The 19,762-nt window shown below is 36.2% G+C and overlaps 1 long non-coding RNA gene across 2 annotated transcripts in view; it reads right to left on the bottom strand.

The window, feature by feature from the left end:
* The window catches only part of LOC120310081, a 185,435-nt gene extending 166,549 nt beyond the window's left edge, over positions 1 to 18,886 (bottom strand). For both annotated transcript variants that reach the window (XR_005557261.1, XR_005557260.1), the window contains exons 1-2: positions 18,713 to 18,886; positions 4,481 to 4,580 (exon numbers count right to left, since the gene is read on the bottom strand). This is a non-coding gene — a long non-coding RNA (uncharacterized LOC120310081). The remainder of the gene's footprint in view (positions 1 to 4,480; positions 4,581 to 18,712) is intronic.
* Between the last annotated feature and the right edge of the window lie 876 nt (positions 18,887 to 19,762).

The following is a 19,762-nucleotide window of genomic DNA, read 5'->3' as shown; positions in this document are numbered from 1 at the left end:
TATTCTTCTCATGCTGATATTGTAGGGAAGTTTTGCAGAAGGTTCAACAAAATGATTTCTTAAACTAAAGAAGTACATAATTACATAACCTTTTTGACTTCCTTTTGTTACTTAAGATTCCTTTCTACCCACCCATTCTGAAAAATATTATTATATTGTAATCCCATAATTCTATTATATCCATATATCTATATTATTATCTTATTTAAACAAAAAAAAAACAGAATTACCTTGGATAGGCAAAAAAAAAAAAAAACAGTGGGAGAGGAGCGACTTCCGACTTCCTATCAGTTTCTTTGTGGGAAGCTGGTAGGGAACATCAGAAATCCTTCCTCTCTCCCTCTCTCCCTCTCTCCCTCCTTTCTCTTACACCTTTCCCATTTGCTTAAATTAGGATCACAAAGCTGGTAGGAACATGCAAAGCCAAAGTCAGCAGGCAGATAAATGGCTACTATGAGTGGGTTAGGAGCAAATGGTTGCATGAATGGCCAGCATGGTGTGAGCACAGAGTGACTAAGGGAGGGTATGTGAATAGGGGAACTTGCCCAAGTATCCTGTGAGTTTCCTTGCTGGCTTCCCTATTGACTTTCTCTCTTCAAGCTTCCCATAAACTAAGACTTTGCTACTGGAAAGGTTGCAAGGAGTGTTGGCAATCCTGATCAACTTTCTGCCAGATTCCCCATTGATTTCTTGGAAGCTATCAGGGAGCATGGGAAATGAAGATCATATGACACTGAAGCAGCAGTAGTGCTGAAAGGGCCACAACATCCCCAAATTTCATTCACATGGGAGTCATGGATCCTGGCATTCTGTAAGTTAGCCCATTTGAGTTACCTTGGTTCAATATCTGTTGACTTACATCTTCCAATTTTGCCCAAATGAAAGTTACAAAAAGTTTTAGTAGTATATAAATTATGTTTTTACATTTCTTTGTGTTCATTATCCAGATGATGCACAGTTTTTTTCTACAGTAGATATAAGCCTATTTAATCTCATTGACTTCTAGGTTACTAAATGGTGTTAAATCTAAACATTGTACTTTAACTGAACTGCACTTGTAGTTGATAATAATTGAGAAAGTAACTTAAAAAGGAGAAAAAGGTGATAGTAATTTAGTAAGTAATTAAGAGAACTAAAACTCTTAAAGCAAACCTATTTTCTTGACAGTCTATTAATACCTACTGTCATGTTAGAACTCAAACTTCCTGTGTTTAATATTCAAGTTCATTTTCAAATAGTTGCCTATTAACATAATGTATGCTATTTTTCAAGTCTGGTCAGAGAATCTGTAACTAAATAATTTTCAAGTTTCTTTCATACCAAATGGATTATATGCAGCGTGAAATTATTTTTCCACTCCGTCCTCTTCAGAACAGAAGAATAAGACACAATGTATTTCATAATGTTCTTAAGTGTGGTTTGGAATTCCAAAAAGAAGGCATACCAATGTATAATTGTTACTCTTTGGTATTAAATATATTAATTTAGTTTAATTTAGATTGCTATGCTGTTAAGTAATGTTAACATTGTACACACCTAAATAATGTGTTCCTCTTTATTTTATCTTTTTTGAACATTTTCACATTAATAGATCTGTCCATTTTGAAACAGTCAAATCATGTATATTCTATATCTGGAAGACGAAAAAAAATCAAAAGATGGACTTCAGAACTGGAAGGGCAGCCTCCTTTTAAACATGACACCCCAAGGATGTTGGGAAATTTTTGAAATCCTATTTTGTAATCATGACAAGTGAGAATTACAAGAAAGTTCTTTGTTATTAGTAGCAGTAATTCTGCTTACTGACACTCCTGGCTCTTCAGAAAGGCAGACGTTAAGTTTATTTTTCAGAAATGGTCTGTACCACTTTGTGGCCCCAAACAGCATTGGGGTAGATAACTGGCTGCTCCTTCTGGTAAACATTTGTTCAAATACTATGGAATGGAATAATCTGTGCATTACCCTGGGACATATGAATAAAATTAATTTGCTTTAAAAGGTATTATATAAATCTATATTGTAATATCAGAACTTCTCTTAAAATTACATTCTTTGGGAAGAACAAATATGAAGCATGACTTGAGGTAATTTAAAGCAAGTATTTCAACACAGGATGTCTGTGAGCCTAACAAAAATTAATTTAACTGGGTCTGAAGTTCCCAGGTCCGACCCTTGCCCACTTCTGTAACAGAGCTCAGAAGAAGATATAAGATATATATTGGATAACTGTGATTAACACTTGCTGATATTTTTACTAGTGTAAGTAACATTCAAAGCTGGGCTTATAAAGTTGATTTGTTTCAATAAATCAAAGTTAAAATTAACTTCTGTGTAGAATATGGACATAATGGTGAATTTTGATTTAAAAAGAAATAAAAATTCATAGATTCCTCAACATGGCCACACTACAGAAGGAAAGAATGGCCATAAATTCAAAATATTCCAAGGACTAAAGTCAGTTCAAACTTTCTAGGACAGGAGTGTCAAACTGCCAGCCCGTGGGCTGGTTTCATCATACCAGAGCTGCGCCCACCCCATTGCCGGCAATGGCGAAAAAGCTCCGATATGTCGCGTGACATCACGTGACGTTGCGGGTTTGACATGCCTGTTCTAGGAGCTATTAAAGATCACCTGACCAAATAAGAGGGCATTTTGAAATACAACACATCAGATTCATACATAGAGAAGTCTCCCTGAGCAATGAAGGTGGGATTGTGCAGTGGCATCCATAGGATCTGACGAAAGCAATATTGTCTCATTGTGACGCCAGCTGCAAGCAGTACCCTTTCATGCAAGCAGTACATTTGAATTTTACAACATGAAACTGTAGTTGTCATTGACCAACCTGTCCCCTATGGTCATCCCTGACATACAACATCCAGAAATTCCTTTTCCCTGTTTCTGACTAAAGGGGAATGATGAGTGTATGATGGTAGGGTGAAAGGGATACACAGGAAACTAATAACCAATAATTATTGAAAACCCAGCTGTGCTACTATGGAAGGAACAATTTCATATATAACCTAATAAGTTATAACTAATCATAGCAAAAAAACAATGATCATCCCAAACCAATTTGCTGAAAAAAGGCAACCATGAAATCCCATGGAAAATAAGCCATTGCAGAGACAAAATTGAAGGGCCTCCCTGATGAATAGGATAGAAACAGCATGTTAAAGGCTTCTCCAAGTTGACCAAATGTCCTAGGAACCGTAACGTCAAGAGAATGATCTTAATTTCACAGAACAACATTTGTTTGTCTGGCACAGATTTTGCAGGCTTGATAACAGGAAAGGAGTAAGTGTGGCCAGACTGTCAATAAAGATTGCTATAGCAGTAGCTATACCAAAAGGGGATACATTAACTAATAATGCTGGTGCCAACTGCAAACTATGAAAATGCCTGTATTGTGATAGAATGGTAATATGAAAGAAGACTGTTTTTATATCCAGAGAAGCATACAAATGTCCTCCTTGACAAAATAGATGATAAAGACCAACTGTGCATAATTTTACACTGCATATGAAACTATTGATATTCCAAAAGCCTACTATGAGCAGAGGTCAATGTTGTTCTTCAGTGTGGCAAAATATTATGAATAAAAATCGGACACCAATGAGAGATAGAATTGCACAATTGAAGGCACTCAGAATAGTACTGAGCCATTACCATACATCTTATACTGTATAAGTTATACATAAGGAAAGGAGAGTAACTAGGGTGACAGCATGCAGAAAGTCCCAACTTAAGATTCCATGGATATAAAGTACAGTATCTATGCAGATCTTCATAGCTAAACTCCAAAATAAATATGGATTGTACTGTAAATGTCTACAGCTCAATGCACTTATAGATCTCCCTTTGCTGGAATATTGTCTTAATAAAGGGCCTTCAGAATCATTTCTAAATTCATTCAGCTGCTCATGCTTACATTTATCTATAAACTCCAGGACTTAATATATGAAGATCTCAGAGAAACTAGGCATATAGACACAAAGGATTTGCATGTGCCTTCATATCACCATATTTTTAACTCATGCATATGCAGGCTCAGCATTTGCCATAGAGTTAAATATTTTTTTCCAAATATTTTCTTTCCGAATACAAACTTGGGATTCTAAAATTGTATGTAACCAAGAGACAACTGATGATATTTGAAGAACACCTGAGAATTTGAGCTAGTTTTTCATATAGCTTGAGGATCTATAATTCAGTGGTAAAAGGACTTTCCAAATACACACAGCAGATAGCTAAGGCCAGCTATCATATTCTAAAATAAATACATTTTCAAAGTGGAACTGAACGTGATCATTCTTAGTATTTGCTTTAATGTACATGTTCATTCATTTTTCATCCAGAAGAGACTTATATAGCAGGCAGGATTAATATATTTGTAAAGTTTCTTCCTAGAGAGCTCACTTTCTATTGCAATTTTCCCTTTCATAAGACAATTTGTGAGAATATATGATATGCTACTTACATTACACTCAGATGACTTGATAGTAAATTTCTATTATGCATCTGCTTCAGAAGCCTTGTGGTTTTCCATAAAGATGCTTTACAGACACAGTGCAGCAGACCTGGAATGATTTTAAATAATTTTAGGCAGATTTAGCTTTGCAGGAACATAATTCAGCTAAAAAAAAATTGGGGTGAAAGAATGTGTACAGATCACCCTAATAACCAACCAAATAAACCATATACAGGAGATACAACAGTTCATTTACTGACCGTTCAAAGTTACAATGGCACTGAAAGTGACTTGTGACTGTTTTCACTCTTATGACTGTTGCAGCATCCCCACAGTCACATAATCAAAATTTGTATGCTTGGCAATTGCTTCATATTTATGACAGTTGCAGTGTCCTGATATCAGGTGACTACCTTTTGCAACCTTCTGGCAAGCAAAGTGAATTGGGATTCACTTAACAACTGTGTTACTATCTTAACTAAAGTGATTCACATAACAACTGTAGCAAAAAAGGTTGTAAAATGGGACAAAACTTACTTAATAACTGTCTCACTTAGCAATGGAAATTTTGGACTCCATTGTGGTTGTAAGTAAACGACTACCAGTAGTTGCTTAGTATTATTGCTTGGATATTACTGTAAGCCTAAGGAACGGAATGTTTTGCAGAGCTATATTTACAGTGTATATTTTAAACATTTTACTTTTTTTAAAAAAAATAATTGTTTCTAATGTTGGTATGCTGAAGAACATTTCTTTTCCTAACATTATTTTAACCTACTGTTCTGGAATCTCTTTGGTCATGAATAACACAGATTGAAATTATAGACAGTTGCAAACATTCTTTCTTTTGTTTCCCTCTAAGTGAAGTGTATATACTGCACATATTTATTTATTTATTTATTTATTTATTTATTTATTTATTTAACTATGTATCTAATTGCTTCATTGCTTTTAATCTATAATAGAAAGAAAAAGAAAACAAAAGGAAAAAAGAAAGCATAAAGTTGACACATATTAGAATAATTAACTATACAATGGATTCAGGTCTTGATGACACAATTACACTGATTAGATTTCCCACAGTATTGGGGAGAAAAAACAGTTCATATGGACAAAATTCAATTTAGGATGTTAAGGGTTCATCCACATGTCTTGCTTACTAAGGTGTAAAGATGCCGCACTAACCAATTTGTTGAGTATATGAATACATAACAGTAGCAGCAGAGGGAGAAAGATGGAAAGTGGGTCATTTTGATGCCAGTTATCTCAGCACCCAAAGCAGTAGTGGCGAATTTGTGACATGTGCATCAAATATGACACACCACAACATTTTGATTGATATGCCAGCATTTAACCAACTCCTGACAATAACTATTCTTGAAAGCATGTCTGATTCTCATGTGATTTTTGGAGGCTGCAACAGCTATGCGAAAATAGAGTGTGTGCTTTCACCGCGCCCTCAACCTTCCAGAAGTGGTGAGAAAGGACCATGCAGTGCCTCTGAAACTTTTGAAACTAATGTGAGAACTGGGTAAACTTTCACATGGTATAATTTACTGGTCTTCTCATGAAAGAAGTGTTTCTATCAGGAAAGTTGCAAAGAAATAATTTCCTGTATCTGCTACAGTTGTCAAAATTAGATCTAAGGCCTACCCAAAGGAATTCTTGAGAGGTTTGAGAAGATAATTCCCCTAGTTCCCATGAAGGATGCAGTACTATCAAGAAAAGGCCAGCATTTAGTTCTATAAAATTTAATCTCAGTGTTAATAATTCCCTTAAGAATAGAACAGAATGGAGGTTAAAGCACCCAAGTAGAACCAGAGGAACTTGCTTCAAATCTCCATTTTACTGTAAATCTCAAAGTGACCTTGGGTCAGTTCAACTTTGCAGGGTTAAGATTTCTAACAGAGAACAGAACCACTACTGAATTTTAGAGTGCAGTATCAAAATTTAACAAATTTACAAATAGCTAACAATATAACAGCCATAGCAAACTGATAACAGATTGAAACATTCTGCAAATTAAGATTTGCTGAATTAGATGATAGGAAGGGAAGAAAAGGACTTTGCATCTCTCCATAATATCTGATCTGCAAATGTTACCAAGATTGTGGTGAGAGAAGAGAAGAGAAGAGAAGAGAAGAGAAGAGAAGAGAAGAGAAGAGAAGAGAATTTCAGTACAACTGAAATTCACTAGGCAACTTCCTCTCTCTCCTGAAATCCCTTATCATTTGCCACACATGAAAATAAACTGGAGTGTGGGTTCCAGCTCAAATCTCCCTGCTCTTCTTGATAGCTCAGACATTTTTGCCTCATAGTTTTTCCTGGGATGACTGCAATTTTCAGAAAATTCATCATTTCCTGCTTCCTTCAGAATTTAATCAAACAGCCTTTTCAAACTGTTTCTATTGGGACTAGTGGTGTATTCTCTTTCCTGGTTAAAAACAACTTCAAAGGAGGACTCAACTCATATTTATAATGAGCCTGAGCAAGATCTGAGAAGTACTTCTGAAAAAGCCTGTCAGATATTACAAAGATTGATGCCACAATGGAAGCCAAGTGTATGATCTGCCCTGCAGCCCAATCCAATTATTCATGCAGAACAGTGATGATGAGAGAAGGAGCAGGGCTTTAGTAGTCTAAAATGGTCAATAAAAATGGAAATTAATGCTAAATTATGTCCAACTCTTTGTGACCCCATGGACCACAGCTCTTATGTCCTGCCTCCCAGAGTTTGCCCACATTCATGTTAATTGCATCAATACACTATCTAACTACTCTCGTCCTCTGCCATTCCCTTCTCCTTTTGCTGTCAATCATTTGCAACATCAGGATCTTTCCAATGAGTCCTCTCTTCTCATTGAGTTTTTGAGCTTCCACTTCAATATCTCTTTTCCCAAAGAACACTCAGGATTAATTTCCTTTAGGACTGACTGATTTTATCTCTTTGAAGTCCAAGGAAATAATTTTTTCCACAGCACCACAATCCAAAATTATCAATTATTTGTCGGTCAGCCTTCCTTATAGTCCAACTTTCACAGCCATCCTTGCCAAGTATCCAAAGGCTGGAAGAGTCAAAGGCAATTTCACATTGCCTCAGGTATGAACTGGGCATAAGAAACAGGCAATATCATGACAAAAAATTGTCATAATGACATGTTAATGTTATGATCAGGGAGAACATGAGGATGAACCTGTAGTCAGCATATTAGAAGAGTCCAGCTGGGAAGGTTGTTCTATGGAGCAGAAAGTATGAGGAGCTTAATCTTTTATATGTGTGCAGTTCAAAGCCAACCTAGGTCTTTTGGAATTTTCTGTGGAAAAATAAAATATGTTCATATATATATGCCTTAATCAAGCTATACCACAGAATGATTTTTGAAAATTAATTGACAAACTACTTCAGTAGCTTTCAAATGTTCCATTTTAGTAATGTTAACCTCAAAAGAAATAAATCAGATTAAAGGCAAGTTCTGAAAGGGCATGCAGGGTGTATTGCTCATATTTTAAATCCAAGTATAATTTAAAAAAATAGCAGAAGCTACATTCTTGAAGAAATGCTGTGATTAAAAATAGTTACACCACAAAAAATAGGGGATAATACATAGAGTAATATCTTTCACAGCTAATGAGTTAAAAGGATACCACAGTGCATTTATAAATCACTATACAGAACCATGTAGTTTATTTAAATTCACGATGCCTCATTATAACTGATCTATGCACCTTTTGGTCTGAGTTGATTAGGAATGCTATAGCTCAGAATAGCTTTTAATTCAACGAAACATAGTCTGACCTTTACCATAATCCTGTGTGAGATGCCTATGGTTTAGAAATTAATAATGGTGCTACCACTTCTTTATACTGATAAGATGCTACTTAATTTTTTTGTGTTATTAGTTAACATGCACGAGGCAATTTATCAAAATGAAATTATCCTTCTGTGTATAGCAACAGTACTTAATTCAGGATTCTTCATCTCTCATAACTATTACAGACTCTTTAAAAATGCTAAAAACTAAAATATAATAGTGCTCTGCTAAAGTAATAATTCACAGATACATACTTATCAACTCCCTATGGATTTCCACTGTATGCGATTAGGAGACGTGTGCAAAATGATAAACGTATTACAAGCTCAAGTATCTCTTGCGTGTGACCTTTGTCTTCTTATTTAAGTGTAACATTTCCTTAAATCACCTTTGGTAACTCTGCTAGCTAACTAATGACTCCTTCTTTTGTAGAATATGAGTTCAGTCTCGGATTTTTGAACTAAAGGAAAGAAGTTAAACATTGTTGTTTAATGACAGCTTACTCTAAATGAGATGCATTTTGTTATGTGATAGGTTGAATTAAGGTAAATGTCACAATATAGAATCCAAGCTAAAACTCAACATAACTTCTGAAATCTTTGATTTCCCTTTTCCTGTAAAATAAATTTAAAAAATCCAAACAATATTCTGTAAGTTAATTGAAGAGAGCTAGAGAGAAACCAGGAGACAACAAGTCCTATTCCTGCCTTAAGCATGAAGCCAACAGATGATTGGGACCAGTCATTCTTTCTCAACCCTCAGAAGAAGGTAATGGCAAATCACTTCTGAAATCTTGCCAAGAAAACTGTAGGAATGTCTCCAAGCAGGTGCCATGAATCCTGACATTGTGGGCACCAAAAACTTTATTTTAAAAAAATGAAAATTGGCTGGGGGGGAAAGGAAAAAACCTGAATTCTATTTCTTGTCCCAGCACTATATTATTTTTCTCACTTTCTTATTATCCATTTTAATATATAATATAGCTTCTATTTAAAGGACTATTTGGGGCAAAGAGTGTCTGTTAACAATGAAATTAAATTCCAAATGGCATCATTTGTATAAATACATAATTGCCATTATAAATCTCTTGTGTCAAATTGTATTAAGAAAATGGCATAAATTGACACAAATGATATATATTAAATTCCGCTTGGAAACAAGAGAATTTGTCTCTTTTATATAAATGTTTTTTTAAGTTTTAATGAAAAGATAAAACTGAACAAAAACTAATATGAAGAAATAACCTTACAGGAAGGAAGGAAGGAAGGAAGGAAGGAAGGAAGGAAGGAAGGAAGGAAGGAAGGAAGGAAGGAAGGAAGGAAGGAAGGAAATTAGAAGAAAGGAAAAGATAAAAAGAAATGCAAAGAATAAGCTTCTAATGTTCTTCACAGCAAATACAAGTATAATATCTCTGAAATCTTATGCAGTTTATCTATCTACCTACCTACCTATCTATCCATCCATCCATCCATCCATCCATCCATCCATCCATCTATCTATCTATCTATCTATCTATCTATATCTATTATCCATTCTCATTATGAATTCCAAATAAGAAAAGAACTGCAGCCTTAGACTACAGCCCAATATGCTGTTCAGCTCATTAGAAATATTAAGTATATTTTTATAGAATAGTGTGATTAAAAAATTAGTTTGGAGAATAGGTTTGAATCTTTCTAGAGATCTATGACATCCCTGCAGTCAGTCATAAGGGTGAATGACCCTGGGAATGCTGAACAGCTACAGCTTTGAAATAGGATCATAAGTAGCTTTGGAGGGATCTGTCGTAATTTCAAATGATCACTAAGTGACTGGTTGCTAAGCAAGAATTGTAACATTTATGTTACATAAATTATTTATACATATGATGATGATGGTAGTCAACTGTTATTAAAGCATAAATATGCTTTAAATATACTTTTAAATGTGCTTCACTGATATTGTTCCTCATAGAATTTTTAATGTGTTGCTAGCTACCGAGAATCACATCTGCAGGATGTATAAATTGATTAAATAAATAATTTTATGTACGTATAAACATGTTAGGAAATATTTATTTCTGCATTGTTTTTTAATTAAATAAAGGGAAATGTATGTTTTATTATACTCAAAACAGATTATACATTTATATAATAATAATTATAATATGTCAATAAGAAATACAAAAAAGGATGGATAGTAGACATGGCAGTACTGGAGACCGCATAATAGAAGAGAAAGTGGAAAAAATAACAAAATACAAAGAACTGCAAATAGAAATAGAATGACTATGGCAAAAGAAAGTAAAGATAGTACCAATAGTAATAGGTGTCTTGGGTACAATCCCAAAACAACTAGCGAACTACTTGAAGCTTATTGCATAGACAAAATCACCACCAGTCCATTGCAAAAGGCAGCTTTGTGACAATACCTTTAACAGCATCAAACATCCCCACCCACCTATCCCAGGTCTTTGGGAAGGACTCAATAGGAGAAATCCAATCTAAACATCTGACTGACTGAGTGATCAACACTCAGCATGTTATTAATAAATCACCCACCTCACAGAATAGAAATAAACATGGCTGTCCAAAGCAACAAAAATACTGAAACATTGTAGCTAATACAATTAATTAAACAGTTAATACAAAAGAGGCTGATAAGCTTCTTAAGACATTACTGAAGTAATTAAAAATTTAAAAATATAGTCTTTAATCAGTTGGTATTTTCACTTGAAAATTTCCTTTCTCTTAGGTCTCAGCAGTTTTTGCTACCATTCCTATTGATTAATGTAGATAATCTCTATCCATATTTAGGAAAGTAAAACATTGCTAAAATTTAAAAATAAGAATGCAGATATCAGTCAGTAAAACAATTAAATTCTGAGTATAATTTTCCTTGTAGACACAAGTATAAATCATTTTGCCATAAAAAATCTGACAGAAATATTTAAGTCAATGAACTTCCCATCCACATTTTAGTGAAAAATAATAATAAAAGTTTAGGGATATTTGTATGGGGCTACAAACACAGAAACCAAAATACCAGAATGTGCTGACAGTACATGAGAAGGCAGGAACAGCGTTAATCATTGGGTTTCAGTTGTTATCCATTTCTTTTGTCTCCCCTCTAGAGTATTCAGTGGAAAATACACAGTGAAGCTTTATTGTTTCAGAAAGGAAGCAGATATGTGCTGGCTGGCAGGAGGTAAACTTTCCCTGCTTATTGTCCCAGCCCATCTGGTCTGGGGAAAGGAAATGAGCAGTTCGCTCATTGCAGAGTTTAAAGCACTCAGAACTTCACAAGGTTTGCCTGGCTTATTGAAAGAAGAAGAAACGCAGTTCTCATCACAGGAATCTTCTAACCAGGTGCTAGACTAAAAAGTATATTATTCTGTTCAGATATGACTAGATTTCTCTTCCTGGAATTTATATGATGTTCAGAGAGGTTTCTAGAACTCTGTCAATGTTTGTAGTTCACATGTTCTGCTTTAACCAATAATACTGGCACTTTTTATTATCCTTAAAAAATCAGTTTCTGCTCCCAACACAGAATATTTACATATTGTATTATTGTTACTTGCTGTGATTTTCTTGTCCTTGAGATGTGTATGATCAGGACTATATCAGGAGAGTAAGGGCTTTCAACTTTTGTCCTTAATCTTGTGTCAGCTTTCATTGTTGATTTTCCATGCTTTTTACTTATACCATGTTTTTCCAAAAATAACACCCGGTCTTTCTTTTTTCTTTTTGCCTCCAAAAGAGGCACCAGGTCTTTTCCACTCATCTCGCCATAGCGGCACCGACACTCCCACCCAGCTGGCCCACTTCTTCTGTGGCCAAAGGAGCAGCTTCATTCTGCAGCTGAGAATCGAGCTCTGGCCTGCATTTTGCCGTCAGAGGCCTTCTGGGAACACCTCTGCAGCTGAGAACCAAGTTATGGATTGAATCCATAGCTTGGTTCTCGGCTGCAGAGGCCTTCCAGAAATGCCTCTGACTGCAAAATGCAGGCCGGGGAATGCCACAGAAGAAGTGGGCTGGCGAGGAAAGGCAAGTGTCAATTCATGGGGGACCTGGTAAGTGGGTGCATGGCATGTGGGGTAGCTCCACCCCCACCTCTGCCCTAGCTTGATTTTTGGGCATGCACCTCACTTCAAAACTAGGGCTTATTTTGGGGGTAGGGCTTATATTAGGCCCAAAAAATCAAGCTAGGACTTACTTTCGGGAAAACACAGTAGAAATAGCAAAGCTCCAATTGGTATAGCCTGATCTTGGTACAGATTATTAGAGATGCAGTCTAATACCACTGGAGGCCATAAATACTCTCTCTGAAGTTATATCTTGAGATAAAATGGCAACTCCCACTTCCATAAATAATCCAAACACATTTCCAATCCACATAACTATTAATAGAATAGGTAAGTGTAAATTATCCAATTCATTCTAACCAAATATTATGAATCAGACAGTGAAGCATTTTTCTTCATATAGTGCTGGCTTAGAAATCAGGACACTGTGAGTTTAGCCCTTCTTGCAGTATGAAAGCTGGCTGGGTGACTTTGGGCCTGTATCAGCCTCCCACATAGATAGGAAATATGTCCAGATGAGCCAATTCTATTTTATTGGAAAGTTATATTAACAGAGTCTTGCAAGTCTGAAAGTACAAATCTCACAAAGTCTCTTTTTACTGCATGACACGTTAGGGGGGATCATTTCTTTGCCCATTATTTAACTATGGCTCTATACATGGGAAGATAAATAATGGGAATGCACATGTTCATTGAAAATACCATATTTATAAATGATCTGAAAAGAGCAGGTTTATTTGTTCACATGTCTTGATATCATAAATGAATTCAACATTATAGAAGCACAACCAATAGAACACAGTCAAACTAGAGTCTTGGACTTCAAGAGAGCTAATTTCAATAAACTTAGAGAGGGCTTGGGAAGGATTCCATGGATGAGAATCCTCAAGGGGAAAACAACTCAAGAAGCTTGGGAAATTTTGAAAAATGAGATAATAAAAGCACAGTCTAGCACAATACCAACAAAGAGGAAAAATAACAGCTCTCAAAAGAAACCAGCATGGCTGCATAAAGAACTCTCTGACAAATTGAAAGATAAAAAGGACAAGTATAGAAAGTGGAAAGAGGGGAACATAACTAAGTCAGAATATCAGCAAATAGCCCGAGCCTGCAAAGATGAAGTGAAGAAAGCCAAGGCTCAAAATGAACTGAGGCTTGCGACCAAAGTCAAAAATAACAAAAAAAGCTTCTTTCAACATGTAAAAAACAAGAAAAAAGTGAAGGAAATGATTGGTCCATTAGTGGGTGGAAGTGGCAAGAAGGTGACAAGCAACAGGGAGAAAGCAGAACACTCATTTTTTGCATCTGTCTTTACACAAAGGGAAAAAACAGACCAACCTATCAAAAATAGTGCCACAAAAAACAAAACAGAAACACAAGTTAAGATAGGCAAGAAAATCGTTAGTGAGCACCTGTCCAGCCTAGATGAGTTCAAATCGCCAGGACCAGAGATTACACCCCAGAGTTCTCAAGGAACTGGCAGATGTGATATCGGAGCCACTGAACTATATTTTTCAAAGATCCTGGAACACAGGGGAACTACCAGAGGACTGGAAAAGAGCTGATGTAGTTCCCATCCTCAAAAAAGGAAAAAAAATGGATCCAGGAAATTACAGACCTATCAGCCTGACCTCAATACCTGGGAAGATCCTGGAAAAGATAATCAAACAACGAATCAACGAACACCTAGAGGCAAACAAAGTCATTACTAAAAGCCAACATGGGTTTGTCAAAAATAGATCATGCCAGACAAATCTTATTGCATTCTTTGACCAAGTGACAAAATTAGTGGATCAGAGGAATGCTGTGGACATAATTTACTTGGACTTCAGTAAGGCATTTGATAAAGTAGATCACAACCTACTACTTGACAAGATAGAAAAATGTGGGGTAGACAGAACCACCACCAGATGGATCCGTAGCTGGCTGACCGGCCGTACTCAGCGAGTGGTCCTCAATGGAACTGCATCTATATGGAGGGAAGTGTGTAGTGGGGTGCCCCAGGGCTCTGTTCTGGGCCCAGTACTCTTCAACATCTTCATCAACGATTTGGATGAAGGGATAGATGGGGAACTCATCAAATTTGCAGATGACACCAAGCTGGCAGGAATAGCCAACACTCCAGAAGACAGGCTTAAGATACAGAAGGATCTGGACAGACTTGAACACTGGGCACTAACTAACAAAATGAAATTCAATGGTGAAAAAAGCAAGGTTCTACATTTAGGCAAGAAAAACCAAATGCACAAGTACAGCATAGGTGGCACCATGCTCAATAGTAGTAACTGTGAGAGGGACCTCGGAGTCCTAGTAGACAATCACTTAAATATGAGCCAGCAGTGTGCTGCAGCTGCCAAAAAGGCACAGTGCTAGGCTGCATTAACAGAGGGATAGAATCAAGATCACGTGAAGTATTAATACCACTCTTCAATGCCTTGGTAAGGCCACACTTGGAATACTGCATCCAGTTTTGGTCACCACGATGTAAAAAAGATGTTGAGACTCTAGAAAGAGTACAGAGAAGAGCAACAAAGATGATTAGGGGACTGGAGGCTAAAACACGAGAATTGGGTATGTCTAGTTTAATGAAGAGAAGGACAAGGGGGGACATGATAGCAGTATTCCAATATCTCGGGCTGCCAGCTATTTTCCAAAGCACCTGAAGGCAGGACAAGAAGCAACGGGTGGAAACTCATCAAGGAGAGAAGCAACCTAGAACTAAGGAGAAACTTCCTGACAGTGAGAACAATTAATCAGTGGAACAGCTTGCCTCCAGAAGCAGTAAATGCTCCAACACTGGAAGTTTTTAGAAGAGACTGGACAGCCATTTGTCCGAAATGGTGTAGGGTTTCCTGCCCGAGCAGGGGGTTGGACTAGATGACCTCCAAGGTCCCTTCCAACTTTACTACTATTACTATGTGGATCATTACTAATTTTAACTATTCAGAATGAATCATGAACTGAAATCACAAAGTTATAGCCAACTCAGATATGAATCATGTTATGATGTCTTAGTCTGAAGATAAGTTGGTATTTCAACAAGTTAGCTTCTTAGGAAATACCACAAGCTTTTCAAGGTTAAGATTTACTTTATTGTATGTCATTTATATGCTGCATTTTGATCCTACAAATGTATACCAAGGCAGACTTTTAAAATGTAATACATGCAATACAATAAAATCCAACTTAATTGAATATGAGAGCAGGGAAGAAAAAAACAATAAATCAGGAGTCAGTATAATAAAATTTCCCAGTAGGAGGTAGTTTCCATGTAAGAGCTGGTTGTCATTAACTATCAGAAGTAGCTATGGACTCAACTAAATGATGTGTTCACCTCAGATTGAAATCAATCACACAAAATTTGGCAGCTTTGAGTAGAAGCAATTTCACATGGGCAAAAATCAATTTTGGCAATATGGAGCAGGAGCACATTATCACTTTGAACAAGATCAACATTTGGCTCCAATTAGTACAACCAAATGTTTCAAGAGGAAAAAAAAATAAAAAAATTGGCCCAAAGTAGTAGAAGCATATTTTTGTAAAGTAAAAAGACTTAATTTGCAACAGTTAATCACAACTGGTTGAAGAAAAGTACAACAGACATAGAACCCAGATTTTCAGGATGGAAGAAATTAGATTAAAAGCCAGATGTGATCTACTGCAATGGAGGGTGGATTTTTGTCAATGGAATGTGTGCTGTTATGAAGCCTTGGTGTGATCTGTAAGAAGGTGCTGAATGGCTTTAAGTTCCTGGGGAGGGGGGAGTCTCTGAAATGAGGGAAGGCCTAGAAGCATTCATCACTATGTTTTGGTGATAGTCATTAAATATTTGAAGCATGAACTGAATCATTGTCAATAAACCCAATCTTAAGTAAAGGATTAGATCAGCTTCTTGCTGATAGTTTAGACAAAAATGAAATTATTTTAAGTTTGGAGGGTCAAACTGAATTGCATGGAACCTAAGAGTTTGGTAAGGATTTGAATAGGTGTTATGGTAAAGGAAGAAAAAAACTTTCTTTAATCTCCATAGGGGATTAAGCATTGGTCTCTTGAAAAGGGGCTTTCCCCCACTCCCTCTCTGCCTTAGTCCCTTGTGAAAAGAGTTCCTCCCTCACTTAATTACTTAGAAAGATTGCTATAAATACCCCTGAAGAAATAAAGCAGAAGCAGAAGTGTATAACTGTGTGCATTTGTGTGTTTTCCACCTTTATCCTAACCAGGATTAAGAGGGAAAAATTCTCTACAGGGGATTAAGTAGAGGGAAAGCTCAAGTACACTCAATGTTCCCATTTTGACACGATTCTTCAGGACATTCATTTGCAATGCCCTTCTGACATTCATAAGCCCCACCTATCTTGATCAAGAGCTCTGGGAGTTTTGTTTTAATGAACAAATTCCATGACCTAAAAAAGGTTTAAGCCGACTGCTCTGAGGTAACATTATACTGCAGGGTCCAATCTGGGTTGGTCACTGGGACCAGAGGTTTAGTCTTCCAAGCTTTCAGATTGGGCTGGTGCCCACCCTCAGGAAACTTCTGTCTCACCAGAATGTGATAGAGAAGTTCCCTGAGGATGGGCTACATCACGAGTCCAAAAGCTTGGTAGACTAAACTTCTGGTCCCAGTGACCAACCCAGATTGGATCCTGAAACATTATACTGGAACATGTATATTTGCCTTCATTTGTAACATTATACTCTTTATTTATTCATCTGACTCTGAATTATGAGTAGAGGACAGGTAGAGTGTTGCATTCCAAAAGTTGAATTGAAGTGTTCTAAAAACCTCTATTGAACTTGGACCTCTGACAAAGATAATGTGATTGAATAAGCTGTGATCCAAGAAAATGTACAGATAAGCTGTCTGGGGAAAAAATGAAGAATCTTTAAAAAATCAATAACTTTTCAATATCATGTTGGCCTCAGACACATGAAAATGTATAGTAAAGCTCAATAACTGGATCCCAAGATCTCTGTGGGGAGGAGAGGAGGAGACTACTCTATAGTCCAAAGAGATTACTGGCCAGAGACTTGGCAGAGTGACAAGTGGAGCAAGAAACAACATAGGAATTGATATCTGCCCTTGCAGAGGCAATAATGAGCTTCTCAATCAGCAAATCATCTTGCTACACAATAAAAAGTTATCCACAAAATTAATATGATTTATAAATCTTTGAAAAAACTATAGTTGATAATTTCCTTCAAGCAAGAAAGTTTTGATTTGACATTGGCTAGTGGTGTTTTGTAGGAAGCTAGGCTCCAGGAATAAGATTGATTGTGCAGTCACCAAATCAGTGGGGAACTGGTCTGTGCTTCTCCTTTTCAAAGCACATCAGCACAGTCTGCATATTTGGCAAGCAAGTAAGGGGGCACACTTGCTGAAGAATAATGAGTGGTTGAGGCTTGCATCCCAGGTATTAAAGCAGATATAACCCTGGTCCCAATAAATATGTGCATTATGAGTCTATATTGAAAAATGTACTGAGAAAATAAAATAAAATTCCATGAGCTCCTCCTGATTGCCAATGGTATATTGTAAAATTCTATATTGTCTGTGATAGGTCATCAGCATATGTACTGGACATCAAAAGGTTCATCTCTAATGGAGGTTTGGACATGTTGCGTAGCCAGATCATATAATGTTTGCATTAGAAGAGTCGGTGAGACTGCCTATAGTGCTAGTATGCTTGAAATCCAGATGACCTCTGGATGGCTTCAAAACAGATGCAGAAAAGATAAATCTAATGGTAATTGTGGAGAGTCAGGGAGTCAGCGCGTATGAAAGCGGCTGTGTTGGTGTAAGACAAATATGGATTATAGGATTTGTGCTCATTTTCTTAGACAACTTGTGTCCAAGCCCCACATTCATAAAAAGGATACTTAAAACTATTGTGTCAGTAGCAAACAAATAATTTTGAAAGTTTTATTTGCGTGTTTATGTACAGCTGATTGCAGTGTGCATAGGTATATACACAAGCTTTAATATGTGTGCATGTATAAACTGGAAGTTTATGAAAGATGGGTAAATGGGCAATACACCTCTAAACAAAAAGGCAGCATCAATTAACCTTTTTTTCTGAAATTGGTTTCTTTTCTATTGCAAAATCATGGATTCAAATAACTGTGCTTTGTTAATTAGCTCTACCAACTGTTAGGTGACTTGTCCTCACTATAACCAACTACACTGGGTATCAGCTGCCATGGATTAAACCAAAAATAACACAGCAGGACAGAAATTAAAGTTCCATGTCTAAGAAAACAATGTTCTGATATCACAGTAAGCAACAGGAAGAAGAAAACAATCAAAATTGTATGGAGAGATGAAACCAAAGAAAACATTATGAAAATGTTCATTTATATACTTACCAGCCATTTTTTTTAAGATGACTATGAAGCAGATCCTCATATGCTGAATTCAGATTACAGGCAGATACCTGTGGGAAAAGATGGTCCTTCAAATAAGCTGGTCTCAAGTGATTTAGGTATTAGTAGATAATACCCAGCACTTCGAATTGTGCATAGAAACAAATTGGAAGCCAATGTGGGTTATGTATAAAGCAGCAACTGTAACTTGTCCTCTCTGTAAAGAACATTTGTCATACTAGAAATACCACAGAGATAAATGCTGTGCACAAATGGCCTTCACAATTCTCTACTGGGGGTAGGGATAAGATACTATTTCACAAATTGTATCTCAGAGAAAAACATATGTTTTCAGTTTCTCAAGGTGAAGCTAAATATTAGCAATGGAAGTAGTTCATTTTTTCCCCAAATGTTTTGCTACAGTGTTTGCAACAGCTGCTGCAGTTATAATGGATGGCAACTGCAAATGTATTAGCAGCCTTTTCTTTTTCTGATGCCCAGGCCAGCTTTTTTCAATGTTCTGGCTCCTAGAGCTGTAATCCAGTATCTCCACAAAGTCTATGGTTTGCAAGAGAAAAGGAAATATATCAGAAATTTGTTTTATTATTTTATTACATTTCTAGGTAAATTGAATTCTTAAAAAGTAGCTTTGGCTACCACTAATACAATTTTAAAAGCCTTGTATTTGTTCATCTTTAATGGAAGATAGATTTGTTTTTAACCTGTAAAGCTGTCCAAAATTTCTTCTTCCAGAACTTCAGTTTGTATACCTTCTTTAACGAGAATATAAAATGGAATTATTTTTGTATATATTTTTTATTAAAACTTGTAAACAAGAAGATAAAAATTAATGCAAATTAATATAAAGTAAGAAAGAAAGAAAATGAAAGAAATGAAAGAAAAAGAAAGAAAAGAAAGAAAAGAAAAAAGTTGAGGGAAAAATAGAAAACAAAGAAAAGGGATATAAAGGAGTGGTCTTGTTTATTCTTCACAGCAATTTAAAGTGTAAATATATTTTAATTTCTTTCTTTTAAGATTATATCATATTACTCT

This window comes from Crotalus tigris, unplaced genomic scaffold (genome assembly GCF_016545835.1).
Source record: "Crotalus tigris isolate CLP2741 ecotype Arizona unplaced genomic scaffold, ASM1654583v1 scf7180000018115.866842, whole genome shotgun sequence".
Taxonomy (NCBI): Eukaryota; Metazoa; Chordata; class Lepidosauria; order Squamata; family Viperidae; genus Crotalus; species Crotalus tigris.
This window is presented reverse-complemented; position numbering and strand designations above follow the sequence as displayed.